General features: G+C 48.6%; 1 protein-coding gene across 2 annotated transcripts in view; it reads right to left on the reverse strand.

Annotated features, from left to right (window-relative positions):
- SLC7A1 (solute carrier family 7 member 1) overlaps positions 1-16669 on the reverse strand; it is a 58750-nt gene extending 42081 nt beyond the window's left edge. For both annotated transcript variants that reach the window (XM_059684083.1, XM_059684084.1), the window contains exon 1: positions 16534-16669. The gene's annotated coding sequence lies outside the window, so the exon portion shown is untranslated. The remainder of the gene's footprint in view (positions 1-16533) is intronic.
- Positions 16670-18531: the final 1862 nt, after the last annotated feature.

Consider the following 18531-nt stretch of genomic DNA (forward strand, 5'->3'; position numbering starts at 1 on the left):
AATAAACTTCAAAAAAAAGATGACGACCTATATTTTCACAAATACAGCACTGTATCCTGCCTTTAACTTAGGATAAATCCCCAGTATATTTTGAATTTTTATAAAGAAAACTAGATTTGCTTTGCCAATGTCAACTTTCCATGCTGCTAAAAGTCCGCAAATTTAGAATCTGCAAACAGATCACAGGTAGCCAACATAAAAGCTGAACTGAGCTTTTGGATCTGCTTTATGCACAAATTTACAAACTTGGCCCAAAGGAATGTATTTCTGTCCTCATGGAGGGACACTGGTGCCAGCACTGCTCACCTGCCGCTGCCTTGCAACTTCCTAAGAAGGACCTATCCCCCTTGAGAGCTGAAGACATACTTATTAATTCTCACCAAACATCATTAATACTCAGTGCTGCCTAATGCTCCGTGAATAAGGGCAGAAACTCCTGGTACTGGCAGTCAAGAAACAGGGTGCTTTCTGCAGGCAGAAAGAGCCACACCGCTCTCTCAGATGAGACGGGCCAATCTGGGAGTTCATTAATGCAGGTAACCTGGCCTTAAAATTGGTGTCACTGGCATTATGTCATTGTTTCTTGGGTCTCCAGTTCTCCCCACTTTCTAAAGGCTGACAGCAACAATACCAATTTCAGATCAAACATATACTTCATGTAGCTGCAAAATGTCAGGCTTAGGAGGAGCTGGAGGCTGGCCCTCAGAGGTCCCGAGTAAGGGGGAGATGGGCTAGAAGAGGACATCCCAGAAAGAACACAGAAAACTCCAGGAATTCAGCTCCAAGTGGGGCTCCACATTCAGACGAGAGGGCTGTGTCCATCCTGGGGCTGCAACTCACTTTACAAGGACAACATGGATAGGTGTCCTGCTCCACTCTGAAATGCCAAAAACATAAGAAATAATATCTCAGTCAAACGTGGTCTTCTCTGGCCAAGAGTCCTGTCTTTGGGAAAGCTCGCAAGGCAATCTTTGTGAGCAGACATGTCCATACAGCGCTGTTAGAAGACAACCCAGGCCCCCTGGCTCCCCCGTGCTACCAACAAGGACATTCTTCCCGAGCCGCCTCCTTTTCACACCTCTGCTCCCGCTGGTTGCTGGTTGTCCGTTCATCATGGGCTGTGGAAAGCACTTTGTGCTTCCTACTTCTTTTAAAACATTTGAGAATCCAGACAAGGGACAAGCTCTGACTTCCAAAGCTGGGTGATAAATCTGTGGTTCGACCTGCCACGGCCTCCAAGAGTCTTACGGTCACTCCTTCTCTCGGTATTGCCTGGGAAGTCCCAAATCTTCGTCACCCCTCATATGAACTCTCTTCCACCCCCAAACAAAAGCAAAGTTTTCCTTGGGACTAGCAGATCAGAACGTTCCCCTCCTCCGTAATATAACCCTTATCGGATTTCTGTCCACAGAGCAGATTTAAAGCATCTGAACTTCAGCTGCACAATTGAAGCCTTTTTTGCAAACCTGACTACTTGCCATCCTTTGTCTTCCTTTGAACCTTCTGTGAACTCAATGCCAGGGCGTGTTATTTTTATATGCGCGCATCTGCATATCCGAATAAGAAGGCTCTCCCCTCAACGGGTCAGGTCTGATGAGGCAAATCTAAAGGGCTTGGGCAGAGTGCCCTTAACAGGGTGGCCCCTTTCGTCTCAGGCTGGTCTAACCCAGATTACAGAAAGCAGTGGTCCTTCAGCACCCCCTAGGATGGGCTCCGGTCTCAGCCCATCAAAAGCAGTTTAGTTCACAGAGTCATGTTTGCCCTTATTTCTGCATGTGTACCTGATAGCAGGCAAGACCCTTCCCCTTCTCTCTCACACCTTTAACATCACTGTGTCTATCCCACCAGGCAGGCAGAGTATGTGTCTCAGAGGAGGAAGAGAGAAGCAGAGGTAGGAACACTGAAGGATTTTCCAAAAGAAACGTTTCTGGCAGAAGACAACTCTTTCTAGAAGCACTGCTACAGAAGGGCTTCATCCTAAATTCCAACGGGGCGGGGGGGGGGGGGGGGGGGGGCTGGTAACACAAGCCAGCTTGCTTTCTTTTCCCTTTGGCGGGGCCTGTATATAGTTGTATGTGTATGGCTGTCTGATCCTTTTGAAAATAACCTCCCTCAAGCTTCCTCCCTGGTGAGATAGTGTGGGGCTGAAACTTCTCAGGGCCTATCCCAGTTTTCCAAAACCTCAGCAGGAGATGCCCCACACAAAAGGTTACTGTTGTCTAGGGGCTGTTACCAGCCACCAGCTGCCCAGGGAGGAAGTTCCTGACCCCACCTGTCTGCAAGCACCCAGGGGGCTGCATCAAGAGCAGGAATGACCTGCCCCAACGCTGCTCACTGCCAGAGGCATGAGGAAATGTATAGTTGTGACTAGCATGGCTCTTCTGGAGTATTCGAAGGAAGGGGGAGGATCTGGACACTGGGCCCAGGGCCTTTTCTTTTTGTAGTCCCTGCTCAACATTTCTGGTCTCTGGACTCCTGGCCTGTGCCTACGTGAGGAGGAGGCAAGCCAGAGGGCACTCAGAGAGGAGGAGGTGTTGGGTCCCAGGAGGACCTCAGGGCCAGGCAGCGGCGGACAGAGGACTGCAGGCTCTAAGCACCTTTCATCAAGCCATGTTCACCATATCCGGCTTCCCAGCACATTCATGAAACGTCCCTGCTTTATGGGTTACCCCTCGCCCTGCTCAGACAACCCACGAACACACATGGAGGGAGGGGGTTCCTTGCGCTGGACAGCACAGCCTTCTCCTTTATGGGCTTTTTTCACACCTTAAAATGTGTCTTCATTTCCTCCCCTGGCTGCTTTGCTGAACTATCAAGACACATTTCCTTGGCTGATGGATTTTCCTCTCTGCCAAGGTGAGTGTTATAAGCAGCACAATTATTCACAGGCCCAACTGCAAAGTTTCGCCCATGCAACACACTGCTCATCTCAACACCTGGTGAGACAAATCTAAAATGTGCAAGTTTCTAGAGACTGAAAGGTGTGAACAAGGTGATTATAAGCTGCCCTCTATATTTCCACATGAGGTGGCATAAATTAAATCTGATTTTCCCAAAGAAACAGTGCTATGGTGGGATTTCATAAGGGTGCTACATGAAGAATGCAGGGCACAATCAGTCCCGCCCATGCCGACCACACCCTAACCCCACCATCCAAAGCTCTCCCCAGTTCTAGTCTTGGCTCTCCAGCCTTTACAGAAGGGTCACGAGTCCCACATTTTGAAGAACAATGTCAATGATGTTTCCATGTCACTTAACAGAAAGCCTTCTAATGAGCATATGAATTAATGAACCAGACAACCCAGCAAAAATAAAAATCACATACAACTTAACGCAGTAACACTCCGTCCCCATTGCTTCTCCCCACTTCTTCCCCCGTGAGAAAGTACAAGAACTCCATTTAGATCAAGGAATTCGGGGAACTTCCCGACACTTCCAGAACATTTTCAGTAAAGCACTTGGGGAAGCAGGGCCACTGTCCACTTTGCAGACTTCTCTTACCTCAGATTTCCCAGTGCAAATATACACGAGGCACCAAGCTTTTAATTGAATGACAGGCAAACGCAGCCAAGTTCTTCCCTGGCTATTCAAAAGCAGGTCTCCCCTGTTGGCAGAGTCCAGCACTTCTGGGACCCAGGTGGGCCTGCCCTTTTACCTTTAGCCATTCATCCCTATTATCCAGAACCCAATGTAAGTAAACCTTATGCAGGCTTAGGGGGTCGTGTGTATGCATGTCCTGGTCTAGGTTGTTTAAGACATCTGAAGTTTGACTTTAGGGTTTGGAAGACCCTATTACATTATGTAAATTACTGAACTTGTAGACTCACTAAAATGTATTTTCTCTATCCTTAAGGCCTGCCTGTATTTCCATGTCTGTCCAATCCATGTGTATACCTACCTATATGCTTTTTAGATACAGATGGAGAGGCAAATCAAAAAGTCGCCCAAGATGCACTATACGGAGAAAATGTCTCTTGTTTTGTGTGCTAAATTTCCAGAAACAAAATATGACATGGTTAGTCTTGTCCCTGGGTTTACACTTTTTTTTTTTTTTTTTTTTTTATCAGTGTACAGTTTGCATGTGTAGATGCAGACCTTTCATGAGGTCTAGACCTGGAAGGTATGTGGCCCTCGGGGCACAAAATTTCAAGGAGTCTTTCCCATGCCCAGACAAGTAATAAAGTCCTGTAAGCTTCAGACAGTCTAACAGTAATTACAGAAGAAGGAAAGAGGACTACAGTTTCTGAGTCATCCACTCATTTAAATTTGGGGCAGGGCTGCTTAAGTGTGGAGGGAAAGCTCCTCTCTCTCTCTCATGGCTCCCAGGGAGGGCCTCCTCTTCAGGGCAAATGGTGTTTCTGTACTACATGGCCACAGACCTAGTGGGAGAGACCCCTGCTGGGGTTTTTAGGGGCCAGCTAGGGTGTCAGAGCCAGCCAACCCAGGACGTTCCACATTCATCTCCCACCAACTCAAAGGCTCTCCAGGGCGATTCCACAAGAACTCCCTTGCAGATCCTCAGGCAAGATGTTAACAGGCTGGCAGCCAGAGCAACAGGAATGTTCCAGCCACGGCCTGTGCCCAGGCTCTGCCCCCACTCAAAATGGTCCAAGGAAGCTATGCCCTCACCTCACCAGACAACAGACCCAAGACAGTCGTTCAGTAACTGGGCCCAAATCCTAGGGAAAATTATCGGATAATTTTCCCAAATTCTGATTGTATCAAACTCAGACTAGAGAGACAGTCTTCCCAGTTCAGTACAGTTAATCAAAAAATTAAGGAATGTTTTTGCCTAATGTCTCCCAACATTGACATTTAACGAAAAAGACATGTCTCCAACAAAAGCTGTTTTTTAAAAAACCAAACTAGCTGCTAAAACGTTGTTTGTAGGTTCAAGGGGACATGTTATATAATGATAACGACAGAGTATCCCTTATTTCACAGAATATTAGCAAAACAACAGCATAAAATCAAGTTTTGGAGGAATCTTCTCGAATACTAACAGTGGTGATGATATTTGTAACTTAGAGATAAAATTTTAAGAGACTGTAAATTAAGTATTCTTACACTGTTTATTTTTATTGAGAAGTATAATAAATAAAAGAAGTTTATGAGAAACAAGGACAGAGATTTGTGCGGTTTTAATAAAGGAGGCAAGTTATCCGATGCTAGTTGTTATGTCCCTGTGCTCTTGTTCTGTAGGATCAATTCCCTTTCTTTACAATTATTTTCAGAATTATACACACAGCCTTGTTAAAGAATATTTGTTTTCTAAGCAAGACAAAAGGCCGTTCAAACACTTCTTTCTGTGTAAATACATGTGTTGCATTAAGATAACACTCAATAGGAAAAATTCCATCCAGATATTTTTCACTTTGAACAGTAAAGATTTTCCTATTAGATCAAATGTCCTATGAAAACGCCATTTCTATTAGCTACCAAATTTTCCATCATGGAGGTGTCATAATTTCCCAAAAGGTCTTTCTAAATGCTTAACACAATATAAAAACACAAAAGAGAGACATAGTTAAATATAACATTGTCAGGTCTAGATTTAGGACCTCAAGAAATTTTTTTTTTTTAAAGGAAAATATCAACTCACCAACTCACACTCCGGGCAGTGGACATTGACATCAACACAGTCACATCTCCACCGTGCCACAGTAGGTCTATTGTGAATCTCCCTTTATAAGCCTCACTCCCTCTTTGATCTAAGAGAACATTGTCTGCACAGAACAATTTCAATTTCCCTTCTTTTCAGGAAAGGAAATATTTGCACTTCAAAGGGTTTCTTTGAAGAAGAGCCTGGCCATCCTGGCCCATCCAGGTTAGGCATTCCATGCCCCAGCGGGGTGTGCACACCCCAGGCAGCTGCCCGCCACAGTCACTCTCAAGGCCAGCTCCTTCAAGGGAGGGTCTGGTGCAGGGGAAGAAAAAACAAACACATGAAAAATACTTGAGGCTTTTGATCACGACCTTCAGAGGTCTCTTCATACACAATGTACATTACCAGCTCAGGGAAACTGAGAAACAGATGACCGGGAGCCGTGGACAACGCAACAGCAGCTTCTAAGAAAAAATCGTTCCCAAAACAAGACTCACTCAGCAAAGATCCTTTCCTGGCCAGGAAAAAGTGGAGCCCCACTCAGTTATTGCAGGTGATGGCAAAGAGAATGGCCTTGATACATGAAAGGCAGAGGAAGAGCCACACTTCAAATGGTTCTTAAACCTTCCCCTAGGAAAGTGAGCAGTCACTAACAAAAAGCAAAATTCACAACTTAGAGTTTCACCTCTTCTTTCTCCACTGGCCCACTGGTAGGGGGCCAAGAGGATAACAAAAGTAGTATTAAATAATTAAGAGATGTTTGCCAAGAGCCAGCGGTGTTTCTCCCGACCAAGGCCCCATGCCCATCCTTGCCCTTTGCTAAGTCTCGGGGGGAAAGGGGTATAGAGCAGACAAGAGGGGACCTGCAACACTTCTCAGGTCTTGAACAAGTTTTGGGTATTTAATAATGACCTACACCCTGCCCCTCCCTGCGGTCATTCAGTTCACTTGCTCAGGTGGCAGCCGCCCAAGTGGTGGGCAGGGGCATGAAGTTGGGTTGGCTCCAATCAGGAGCCCTCTCTTCCCCACAGCCCCGTACTGGCTCTGGGCTGCTGCCTGGGTGTGTGAGTGCAGGTTCCGGTGACCAGAACACAGAGCTGGGTCTTCCAGCACCTCTCACGGGCTCTCCACCTGGCACAGCACTAAGCTTTTGTGCTGGAATTGTGAGTGCTTTTTTCTCCTCCTTTTTTGCATTTCTGTCCTTTCCAAATTTTTCACAACGAGCATTCTACGTTTTAGAAACATGTTTTTTTCTTAAGGAGGCTTTTGAGATAGAATATCTGACCACAGCTCATTCCTTCGAAAGTTCTACTCCTACAAAAAACACCAAATACAAATGGTAGTAAACTGAAAGTTGAATATGGACTGTGGGCTAAATAACAACGCTGACTCAGTGTTAAATTTCCTGACTTTGATTCTGTGCTGTGGTTAGGAAAAACAAGCCTATGTGTGGAGATCGATCAATCAATAGAAAGAAAGAATGAAAAACTGGTGAATTTGAGAAAAGGGTCCATAGGAATTCCTTGTACTACACCTGCAGTGTTTAAGTCTGAAATATTATCCAAAAGAAAGTTGAGAGAGCTTTTCCGTAAACTGCCTGAGGTGACCTCTGAAAATAATTCGCTACTCACTTGAAAACCCCAAAAATAATGTAAATCAAGAGGTTCAACGCTTCGTGTTCACTTTAAGAACACCCACGAAACCGCCCAGGCCATCAAGGCTATGCATACCCAAAAGCCACTAGGTATCTGAAGGATGTCACTTTACAGAAGCAATGTGTGCCATTTGTCGTTACAATGGTGGTTGGGGGGGAATAGATGGTCAAACAGTGGGGCTGCACACAGGGTCCGTGGCACTTTGCAGGCCAGAGGGAGTGACAAGAAATATTCAAATTAATGAAAAGCAAGGTCTGACAACCAAGATTACTCTACCCAGCAAAGTTATCATTTAAAATTGAAGGTCAGATAGAGAGCTTCCCAGACAAGAAAAAGGTAAAGGAGTTCACTACCACCAAACCAGTATTATATAAACTGTTAAAAGGTCTTCTTTAAGAAGAAGAAATAAGAAGATAAAAAATATGAACATTAAAATGACAATAAATACATATCTATCAACAATTGAATTTAAAATTCAAATTAAACAAAGGAATCTAAAGAAAAAAATAAACTGATGAAAAAAATAGAATGAGAGGCATGAAATAGGCTGGCACATCTCAAAGGGAAGGGGGGGAAAGGGACAGGAGGAAATTAACAAAGAACTTATATACATACTAGAGGCCCGTTGCATGAAGAGATTCATGCAATAGGCCTTCCTTCCCCTGGCTGCTGGCACCGGTTTTCCTCCAGCACCCGGGACCCAGGCCTTTGGTCCGGCCACAGCAAGGTTTGGGTTCTCTGCTGCGGCCCCAGCGAGGCTTGGCTTCTCCACTGTGGCCGCAGCGGAGAAGCCAAGCCTCTTCAGTCTTCAGTCTTCACTCAGGCCGGAGCCTTCAGTCTTCAGTCTTCACTCTGGTTGGAGCCTTCAGTCTTCAATCTTCAGTCTTCACTCAGGCCGGAGCCTTCAGTCTTCAGTCTTCACTCTGGTTGGAGCCTTCAGTCTTCAGTCTTCAGTCTTCACTCAGGCCGGAGCCTTCAGTCTTCAGTCTTCACTCTGGCTGGAGCCTTCAGTCTTCAGTCTTCACTCTGGTTGGAGCCTTCAGTCTTCAGTCTTCAGTCTTCACTCAGGCCGGAGCCTTCAGTCTTCAGTCTTCACTCAGGCCGGAGCCTTCAGTCTTCAGTCTTCACTCTGGTTGGAGCCTTCAGTCTTCAGTCTTCAGTCTTCACTCAGGCCGGAGCCTTCAGTCTTCAGTCTTCACTCTGGTTGGAGCCTTCAGTCTTCAGTCTTCAGTCTTCACTCAGGCCGGAGCCTTCAGTCTTCAGTCTTCACTCAGGCCGGAGCCTTCAGTCTTCAGTCTTCACTCTGGTTGGAGCCTTCAGTCTTCAGTCTTCAGTCTTCACTCAGGCCGGAGCCTTCAGTCTTCAGTCTTCACTCTGGCTGGAGCCTTCAGTTTTCAGTCTTAGTACTGCGCCTGCATATGCAAATTAACCACCATCTTTGTTGGGTTAATTTGCATACTCATCCGATTGGCTGGTGGGCGTAGCGGAGTGACACAAATTTGCCTGTTTCTCTTTTATTAGTGTAGACTAGAGGCCCGGTGCACAAAATTTAGTGCATTGGGGGGCCAGCGGGAGGTCCCTCAGCCAGCCTGCACCCTCTCACAGGCCGGGACCCTTCGCTCCTTACCACCCACCTACAGCAGAGGTGGGAGGGGCTCCCCCTGCTGCCACTGTGCTCGTCAGCCGTGAGCCCAGCTTCTGGCTGAGCGGCACTCCCCCTATGGGAGTGCACTGACCACTAGGGAACAGCTCCTGCGTTGAGCATCTGCCCCTTGGTGGTCAGTGTGCATCATGGTAACCTGTCATATCACTGTTTGGTCAATTTGCATATTAGGGTTTTATTATATAGAATATGTATAACTCATGGACACAGACAATAGACTTGGGGTAGGGCAAGATCCAGATGGAGAAAAGCAATAGGGGAGTGGGGTGGGGGTGGGGAGAAAGGACATCTGTAATACTCTCTGAACAATCAAGATTTTTTAAAAAGTGCTGAATTTTGCTACACATGGTTAAAAATGCAGAGAGCAATGCTGAACTGCAGGGTTTAGATACAGATTCTATGGTTCATTGAGCTCTCCAGGTGAACAAACCTCCCAGGAGGTAACACAGAACTTACAGAGCTCATGGGGGGATCAGCTCATCCAGGAGCTCTCCCTGCCACATGGAGATGATCCTCACTGAAAAAGAGCATATGGTCCCTAAACCTGAAGAGAAGGTTGCACAGAAGAAAAACTGAAAAAACAAAAACGTATGGCTCAGGAATAAATTCAATATAAAATAAATGCTAATAAAAGTAAAAAAGGGGGGGGAAGAAAGCCTGAAAGGCAGGAAGGGGTGGACCTGCTGGGGAGTCACCCCAACACAGATGGCCCATGCGTTGTGAGGTCAAAGAAGTGCTTTCCAAGGAAGGAGGAACTTCCCTACCTCACCACAGGACAGCAGTCAGCAAGGTAGCGATCTGAGGGCAGGACCACTCCTCCACCACTGGTCCTGAAAAGTATGGAGTATAGTCTGGAAGCGACTTTTCCCTATAAACAGAGTTCAGCTCCCACAAGATTCCTGCACAGGGCTGTCCCCACGTGGAGATGACCAGGTGTAGACAAATAGAACTGGGCTCCCCTGGGGCCCGGACAGGAAGTCCCCCATCCAGCCTGACTCTGGGAATGTGAATGCCAAACTACCAACCCTAAAACAATGCCATGCGGCCTCCCTCATACATGCCAGCCCCAGGTTCTGTCCACTGCCCAACACCGCTGTCCCAGGACATAGTGCCAGCTGTACCGAGAGCTCTGCTGCTGGGGCTCCGGGAGGAAAGACCTGCGTTCAAAGACCGCAGAGAACTGGACAGAGGGAAAAGCAGGGCGCTGTCCAGCAGCAGAGCAGCAGGCCCCTGCACCTCCCAGACTCACTCAGTAAGGAGGAGGGGGGTGGGGGGAAGCACCTTCAGGTTCCTACGCTGAAACCTGGGCACCTGGCCCTGCCCCGTGCACATGGCGTGCAGAACACGGTCCCAAGGAGGCCGAGGCCCCCGGTGAGGCTGATGCCCACGGCCCTACAGCACACTTGGTGGGAGGACTCAGGCCAGGCCCCCAGAGCAACTCCTTGCTCTGCCACTCTCTACCTACCTGTGTGCCTGCGGGCAGCTTACATCACTTCAGTGCCTCTGTTTCCCCGTCAGTCAAAACAGCAGCGCCAACCTCCTCAGAGGTGGTGAGGACTAAATGGAAACAAAGTGCTGAGGACACAATGAGTCCTAAGCTTGAGCTTGTGACTCCTGATCTCAGCCAGCTCAGCTCCCTTCCTTCCCATATGTGTACAAGACTCTGCTTAATGGCACTTGGTAGGCAGATCAGAAGATACGGGAAACAGAACACATCTGCACGCCAACTTTACAAGATCAATTCCAGCATCTTCATCGCAGGTAGGAAGGTAACAGAACAGTATGGAGAAATACGGTGAGACAGTTTTGCTGCCGTCCCTTCTCCCTGCTGCCCCAAGTAATGCACCCCCATCTCGAGGCACTAGAGGACTGCATGTCACCACCTCCAGGAAGGAGGAACCAGGTAGAAAACATAGATGGCCCTAGGTTTGGGGCTTTGATTTTTAAACCCAAAGCCCTCAGGTAATCTGGACAAAATGGCTGGGGACTACGACGAGGGTAGACACCCCCCAAAAAGACACAAACACACACATGCACACACTTTCCTACACACACGCAGGCAAGCACTAAGAATGGGGCTGTGAGATCTCCCTTTCAGAGGTTCAAGAGGCCCAACCTAAGATATGCGGATCTGAGACCTCAGGAACCCTAAACCCCACACGCAGGGAAAAATCTGGTTCCAAAGAGAGAATAGCTTCGAGGTCATCAGGGCATTCAAAGCCAACACAGGCCCAGAGACTGTGCTCCCCCCGCCCGTGTTCCCCTTCCCCACTGTGGCAAAAAGGCCACAGAAAGCCCTCCATGATCTCAACTGTGAAAGGTCAGTGATAAAGAGAGCCCTCCAGGCCTACAGGGGACAATCAATGTACAAGAACTAGGACCATATCCAGAGATCCTGGACCAAGATCAGCAGAGGATCGATGTCCCACAACACCCTGGCACTACACCGCCCCTGCAATGCAGACACAACAAGGTAATGCGACTACATGTTAACACCTTGGCAAAATGGTATAGCAAGATAACGTTGTTATAAATATGATTTCTCTCCACATCTAAATCAAAGAACTGAGCTCTTTCCAGTATAACAGCTAACGTTTATCTCAAGCATTTAATCTGTGCCAGAAGCTGTGTTAAGTGTGTAAGTGGATTACATCACTCCTATAAAGAAAGCACTAGAAGTCAATTATTATGCAAGCAACATGAAAAAGTTAAACATGGCTCTGAGAGAGATCTTAGAACAGGCACTCCTCCTATAAGTGGAGCCCAGTCTGAGATCCACCCTTTTTGCGGGAAGGCCTATGGCAGTGGTTCTCAACCTTCTGGCCCTTTCAATACAGTTCCTCATGCTGTGACCCAACCATAAAATTATTTTCGTTGCTACTTCATAACTGTAATGTTGCTACTGTTATGAATCATAATGTAAATATCTGATATGCAGGATGGTCTTAGGCGACCCCTGTGAAAGGGTCGTTCGACTGCCAAAGGGGTCACGACCCACAAGTTGAGAACCGCTGGCCTATGGCATCTCCTCCACCCACACCGTGCATGGCCCTGTGAGCAGTTCAGGCTGGCCACACCGAGCCAAGGCTACTCCCCTGCAGCTCAGACCAGCACTGATATTCTCTACATTGCAGAGCCCACCATGCATGGAGCACGCAGGCAGTGTAGGACCCGCTCTTAAACAAGTGGGAACATATTTGATTGTTCTCACAGTCAAGAACCGACAGAATCTTGTTAAGAAAGCACTACAGGAGGAATATAGCATGTTAAGGAACCAAAACTGCCGTTCCCTCCCTACACAAGAGAGAGAGAAAGGTCCATCCAGGAACAAGGAAGAGATGATGCATAAATGTACCCGATCCTACTCAGGGAAGGGAGGCTCTTACTCCTATCTCCATGTAAGTCCCTCTCATCTTAGCCTTTAAAGGTTTCCCTGAGCTGGACTTCTAATTGCCATCATCAGAACAGTAGGCTTATTTCATGAAATAACATATTTCATGAAAGGAATCTAAATGTACTGATTTAGTCTAGTCCAGGGGTCCTCAAACTACGGTCCGCAGGCCACATGCGGCCCGCCGAAAACATTTATCCGGCCCGCCGAAAACATTTATCCGGCCCGCTGGGTGTTTTTGCCACCGCTGCCTGTCCTGCTTAGCAGCCGACTCATCCTGGGCCCACAGTGCGCATGTGTGCAATGTCTGAGGGACAGTAAACCGGCCCCCTGTTTAAAAAGTTTGAGGACCTCTGGTCTAGTCCCTTTATTCCTTCACAGAATCTTCCCCAGTCGACAGAGAGCAGGTCTACTAGGTTCAGAAAGTCTCAAGGACTTTCTGGAGGCTGCAAACACAGACAGCTGCAAAGCCTAAGGCTGCTCTGTCCCCAGCATGGGCACCGCCTGCCCTTGGCTCCTAGAAGCGTCCTTGTCCCATGGCAGCTCATCTCTGCACACTGAAGCTGTGAAGGCCTCTTCCCTCAGCACACCATTCTAACTCCAGGCCTTGAAGCAATAACCAGGGCGGGAAGCCAAATGGAGGTCACTGGGTGTAGCAGGATGGGTGAGCCTTGAATTCTAGTCTAGTGTCTTTCTACTAAGCTCATGGGGGGATCCTTTTGAGGAGCTTTGTACCTGAGCAACGTGTGAGGTCCATGCTTCACCCACAGCCCGCGGGCACCAGGTGTCTGAAGGAGTGCCTCTGGAGTGAAACGAACATAGTTAGCTGCCCACTGAATTGTTCAACCAATGTGCTGCTTGTTCTTCTAGCAGATTCCCAGGTGGCAAGCACATTAATCCTTCCATGATAAATTATGACTCCCTTTGAACTGCAGGGGTATTTTCTTTTTTTAAAAAAATATATATATATTTTATTGATATTTTTACAGAGAGGATGGGAAAGGGATAGAGAGTTAGAAACATCGATGAGAGAGAAACATCGATCAGCTACCTCCTGCACACTCCCTACTGGGTATATGCCCGCAACCCAGGTACATGCCCTTGACCAGAATCAAACCTGAGACCCTTGAGTCCGCAGGCAGACGCTCTATCCACTGAGCCAAACTGGTTAGGGTAGGGGTAGTTATTTTCAAAACTGCTTCGGAGTTGTGGTATGGGGTGAACGGGGATTATGGAGGGAGAAAAAGAGAATTCCTATAGTGTACAAGGCAGATGTTCTGCCACTGAAGATCCTGCTGCTATATATCTTTACTATGAGACACCTAAATCTTGAGGTGGAGGAAACCTTGGCCTGGGATCCAATGCCCATTGCCTAAGGCCCAAGAAACCCCTTGAAGGTGGTCCTAAAGGCCCAGAAATGAAAAAGCAGGTACACCCTGTGGCTTTAGAACCCCAAGTGGCAAAGGGTCTTCATCCTGACAACAGGACAAACCCACCGCCAAGCTAGCCACTGAAGGGTGGCAGGGGAGCAGAGGGAGGCTGCAGGCACTGGGAGAACCTCTGGTCAGGTATGAGGAGGCATGAAAGTTAGGTGAGAAAAAGAATGCCTCCGATCTGGGGCAGGTGGCCACCAGTCACGGAGCCTAGGAAGGGCCCCTAGGAAAGTAGATCTCCTTCAGCCCTGTCCCTTGAGGGTGAAGTGGCAGTTATGACTTCAGCCCTTCCCCACCTGCTCTTTCCTCAGCTTCCCCCATCTTGCTAATGTGGCAACTCTACTCCTCTTACACTCACAGTAGCCCTCATTCCCACCTCACAGGGACTCCACTGGCCAATCCCGTTGAGTCCACCTTTAAAATCTACAGGGGAGCAGAAACCAACCTCCTCGCATGTCTACCATGGCTACCCGGGTCCAAGCTGCCCTCACCTCTCACCAAAACTACTCGGCCACTCTCGCCTGTGCAGAAATAGCCTAGAGGTTTTATTCCAGAATTAGTTGCAAGTCTCCCTGCTTTCCTATCTGCCCCTCTCCCTTATCTCTTCTCTACACAGGGTTGAAAGTCATCATGAGAGCCTCCCTACCCTCACTCAAAGTAAAAGCGAAGGCCTTGTGGCCTAGGGGACCCACGGTGGTAGAGGGCCCCGATCTGAAGAGGCCAATCACACAGAAGAACACTAGGTGCCCTGCTGGTGTGGCTCAACTGGTTGGAACATGGTCTCATACCCGGAAAGGTGGCAGGTTCGATTCCCGGTCGGGGCACATGCCCAAGCTGCAGGTCCCAAGGGGCAGGTATGGGAGGTAACTGATGTTTCTCACATCAATGTTTCTCTCTAAAATCAATTAAAAAAACTTTAATAAAAATAAAGAAAAACACTACGGCCCCACCACAGGTCCCACTTGGTGTGAGGACCAAGGGCCAGGTAGAATGAAGGACATCTCAGAAAGTGCCTCTGGCCCAGACAATTTCTCTCCATAACAAAAAATACACTTATTGCCTGTTTCAAATCTGCCCTCCAAATACATAGTAATGAATAGGGATTGGACACCTTTTAACAATCCGATGTGGGGTCACTTTCAGCCACGACAATTATGTCAAGTAGCAATATGCCCACACTAATGTCTGTGAGTGACTCTTTTCAGGGATGCTCCCTTGCTCACGACAGGGATTAATTCAATTAGACATAATGCTGGGCCCTCCAACATCGTTACTGGCCTTAGTAGAAAGACACTAGACTAGAAAAAACAGTAAAACATGCATTTAATCCTATCAAGGAATAGAACCTTCTACCAAATGTAATTAGAATTCAAGCTCCTGAGGTCAGCAATCTTGTCCTTCAAGATTTTTTTTTCCTTCTAAAGCAAATAATTATAACACCTAAGAGCACCCATGTGGCTCAAATCCATATTCAAACACGTGAGCACATTTCTGATCTCTATTAAATTTTGTCCTGTTTGTTTAGTCAAACTCCTCTGACATCCTTTAAATTTTATGTATAATGATTAAACATAATCTTAATATGCTAAACCTTTAAAACTATTTTAATCCATTGTTGACTTTATCCCCTAAATTTCTGATTGAGTGACTTAAATAAGACCTTTTGTTTTAAATACAGAAGGATCTGTTCATATAAAAATAATAATTTCCACTGAGACCAACTAAAAATATCAGGGACATATTTAGCTGAAGGACCTACCATGGTTTCCTATTATCTGAACTAAACATAAAAGACAAGCAATGTCAAGACAAATCTTAAATAACTTACAATTCATACTAAACACAATTAGGAAATTCAGCCCGAGGCTAACATATGCAGTCCTACCGGTTACATGTTTAAGAGCACATTTTAGGGACTGTACCTCGGGCTGAACCCCCAACCCTCTCCTCCTGGAACTCAATCTGGAATGAATCCAACTCCAGGTGACTTCCACGGGAGAGCCTGACCCTGCGTGCTGAGCCGAGTTTCCTTCCAGAAGGCACAGGTCTGGCTGTCCTGCTCGCGCAAGTCAAACTCCATCCTGGCTGGTCCCCACACCCACTGAGAAGGCGAGGGCGCAGGAGCAGCCCCGGTGCACAGCACACTGCTCGGTGCGCACGCACGGTCTGGAAGGAATGCCTGACCTACGCAGCCGGGAACACGCCGGGAAGACATGGTCGTTATGAAGCCGGAAGAACTTCCTCCGGCTGCTTTACAGGCCAAGTCCGAGCACCCGGACCGGACTTCCCTGGGAAAACCCGGGGCCCCAGGTAAGGGGTGCGCATCCGGAGTGTCAGGGAAGAGGAGGTGGGCGTCTCGGCCAGCGTGCGGGGTTGCGGGGCGCTCCCCGCGCCGGCCACCTGCCGCGGGACCCCCCGCTGGGACGCCGGGGTTCTGGCGCCCGTGGTGGATGTCACGTCGCAGACCGCGAGGCGGGTCGCAGTGCTGTGCCCGCGCCACGCACGGGAGTGTCGCCGGAAGCTGCGCCGGCCCGCCCCGGCCCGTACACCACGCGGGCGGGCGCGCGGGGCCAGGTGGCCACGCTCCTCACTCGGGTTGCATCATGCGCCACGCCGCGCCGGAGGGACACAACACGGGCTAAAATGGCGCGCTCCGCCCTGCCCTGGCCACGCTGAGGGTGCCGGCACCCAGGGTGAGGCCGCGCCGCCCTCCCACGGCCCCACGCGCCCGGGGCCCAAGGTGACCCGGACCCGGAGCTGCCCCGGGCGGCGGGCCGGGCACTCACCGAGCCGGCGGACGCGGGACGCAGGCAGGACCGCCCGGCGGCGGAGGCTGGGGCGGAAGGGCGGGCGCTGGAGCGGTGATGCCGTTAGTGGAGCCGGTGGACGCGCCGCGTGGACCGCTCACACCTGCCTGCGGGGACTGAATGGAGCGGCGGCAAGATCCGCGCCTGGTTTCATCAGCCCCGCGCCCGCCTCCGACCTGGCAGCCCGCGCGCGCGCGCGGTCACGTCACCGGGGAACCAATGAGAGCGACAGGAGCCGGCGGGAGCGGGAGGAGCCATCCTTCCCTCGTCGTCCCGACCTTTTTGGCAGATGCATCCTGAGGTCCTCGCTGCCAGACCCCGCGGCCTGGGCAAGGAGGACCGTGCCTAGCCCTGACCAGGGAGCACAGCGAGCCAACACGTTTTCCTTTTCCAAAAGTCAAAGATATGGGAGAGACTTAAACGGGTTTTAAAAGATTATTATACAATTGCCTTTTATTTTATTGTTATGCCCTTGCTTTTTATAAATAACTTATCCTTGCCCTTTGCCAGGAAAGGCCCCAAAGCCTGCATCTGCCTGTGCCCCTGGAGGGAAGGACCAGCACACCTGGCCAGAGAGCTGGTCAAGCGCTTTCTTCCCGAGTCACTGTCCCAGAGATGACAAAAATTTGAACACAAATCCCACACTACTCACCTCACCGGCAACCGCTTTGTTGTCTCTCTTTGCTCCAAAAAACAAAGTAAGGAGCGCAGTCTGTAGAGATCCAGTAACCTGTGACATGGGGGAGATGAGCCATCCTGACAGTCTCCTCCTGACTTCGTAGGGAAACCAAAACCTATAGGTCAGTCAGTGTCCATGGCGTTTGAATCCTTTCCATACCTCCTGCCTGTCAAATGTCCTTGGTCAGTAAAGGGGGCTCATTGTCAGCCAATGGACATGATACTCTTATAATTATACTAGCAACTTATACAGCATATAACCACACGGTGCTAACTTGGGAAAAGATTATAATCCTATATAATAAAAGCCTGATATGCTAAGTGTCCAGTCGTCTGTTCAACCAATCAAAGTGTAATATGCTAATGATATGCTAAGGTCGCTCAACTGCTCCTATGACCACCAGGGTGCAGATGCTCCACCCTAGCTTGCTGCTGGAGTCCAGCCAATCGGGATTGAGCGAGATAGGCCAGACACACCACCGTGGAGCCCTCCCACAGTCCCTCCCCGGCTGGCCAACCTCCTGCATCACTCCCCCACCCTGATCGTGCGCCAGTGGGGTCCCTTGGCCTGGCCTATACCCTCTCTCAATCTGGGACCCCTCGGGGGATGTCAGAGAGCCAGTTTCGGCCTGATCCTGCAGGCCATGCCAAGGGACCCCACTGGTGCACGAATTTGTGTACTGGGCCTCTAGTGAAATATAAAAAGGGACTAATATTTGTAAGGCACTTTGGACAGTGCTTGGCATCATAATAAGTGACTATGCCTTGTTTTAAAACTACATCCCAGTTTCAATTGTACAGTGGTGAAATGCTCCCAAATTACACTAAGAAATTCTACCTGCTGGGGCTTTTTCTGACTCCCAATAGCCTTCTTTACCATCAAAGAGTGCCCCCCTTCTCATCCAGTGTGACTCAAGGATCAGCCGCTTTGCCTTTGGCACCAGATCTGGATTTGAACCGGAACGCTACCACTTTGTTTACTGTGTGGTCTTCTGCAAGCGATTTCACCTGTGCTTGAAGCTCATAAATCTTACATTCTTATTAGGAATATGTTTGAAATATGATTGTGAAGTATTAAAAAAACTTTTGGCAATAAATTTAGTAGACTGTGGAGTTGCTCTGTTTGGGTAACACAGAGGGGGAACATGGAGTTAATATTTATAAATTCTGAGAGCAAGTGTTCAGACTCTGATGGGAGTATAAGTGGAACTTAACCAAGGGGATTTTTAACACTGTGCTCAGATTAGCAGTCCTACTCAACAGGCTTCCTAAGGGATCCTTATTGACAAGGCCCATAAG

This window comes from Myotis daubentonii, chromosome 2 (genome assembly GCF_963259705.1).
Source record: "Myotis daubentonii chromosome 2, mMyoDau2.1, whole genome shotgun sequence".
Taxonomy (NCBI): domain Eukaryota; kingdom Metazoa; phylum Chordata; class Mammalia; order Chiroptera; family Vespertilionidae; genus Myotis; species Myotis daubentonii.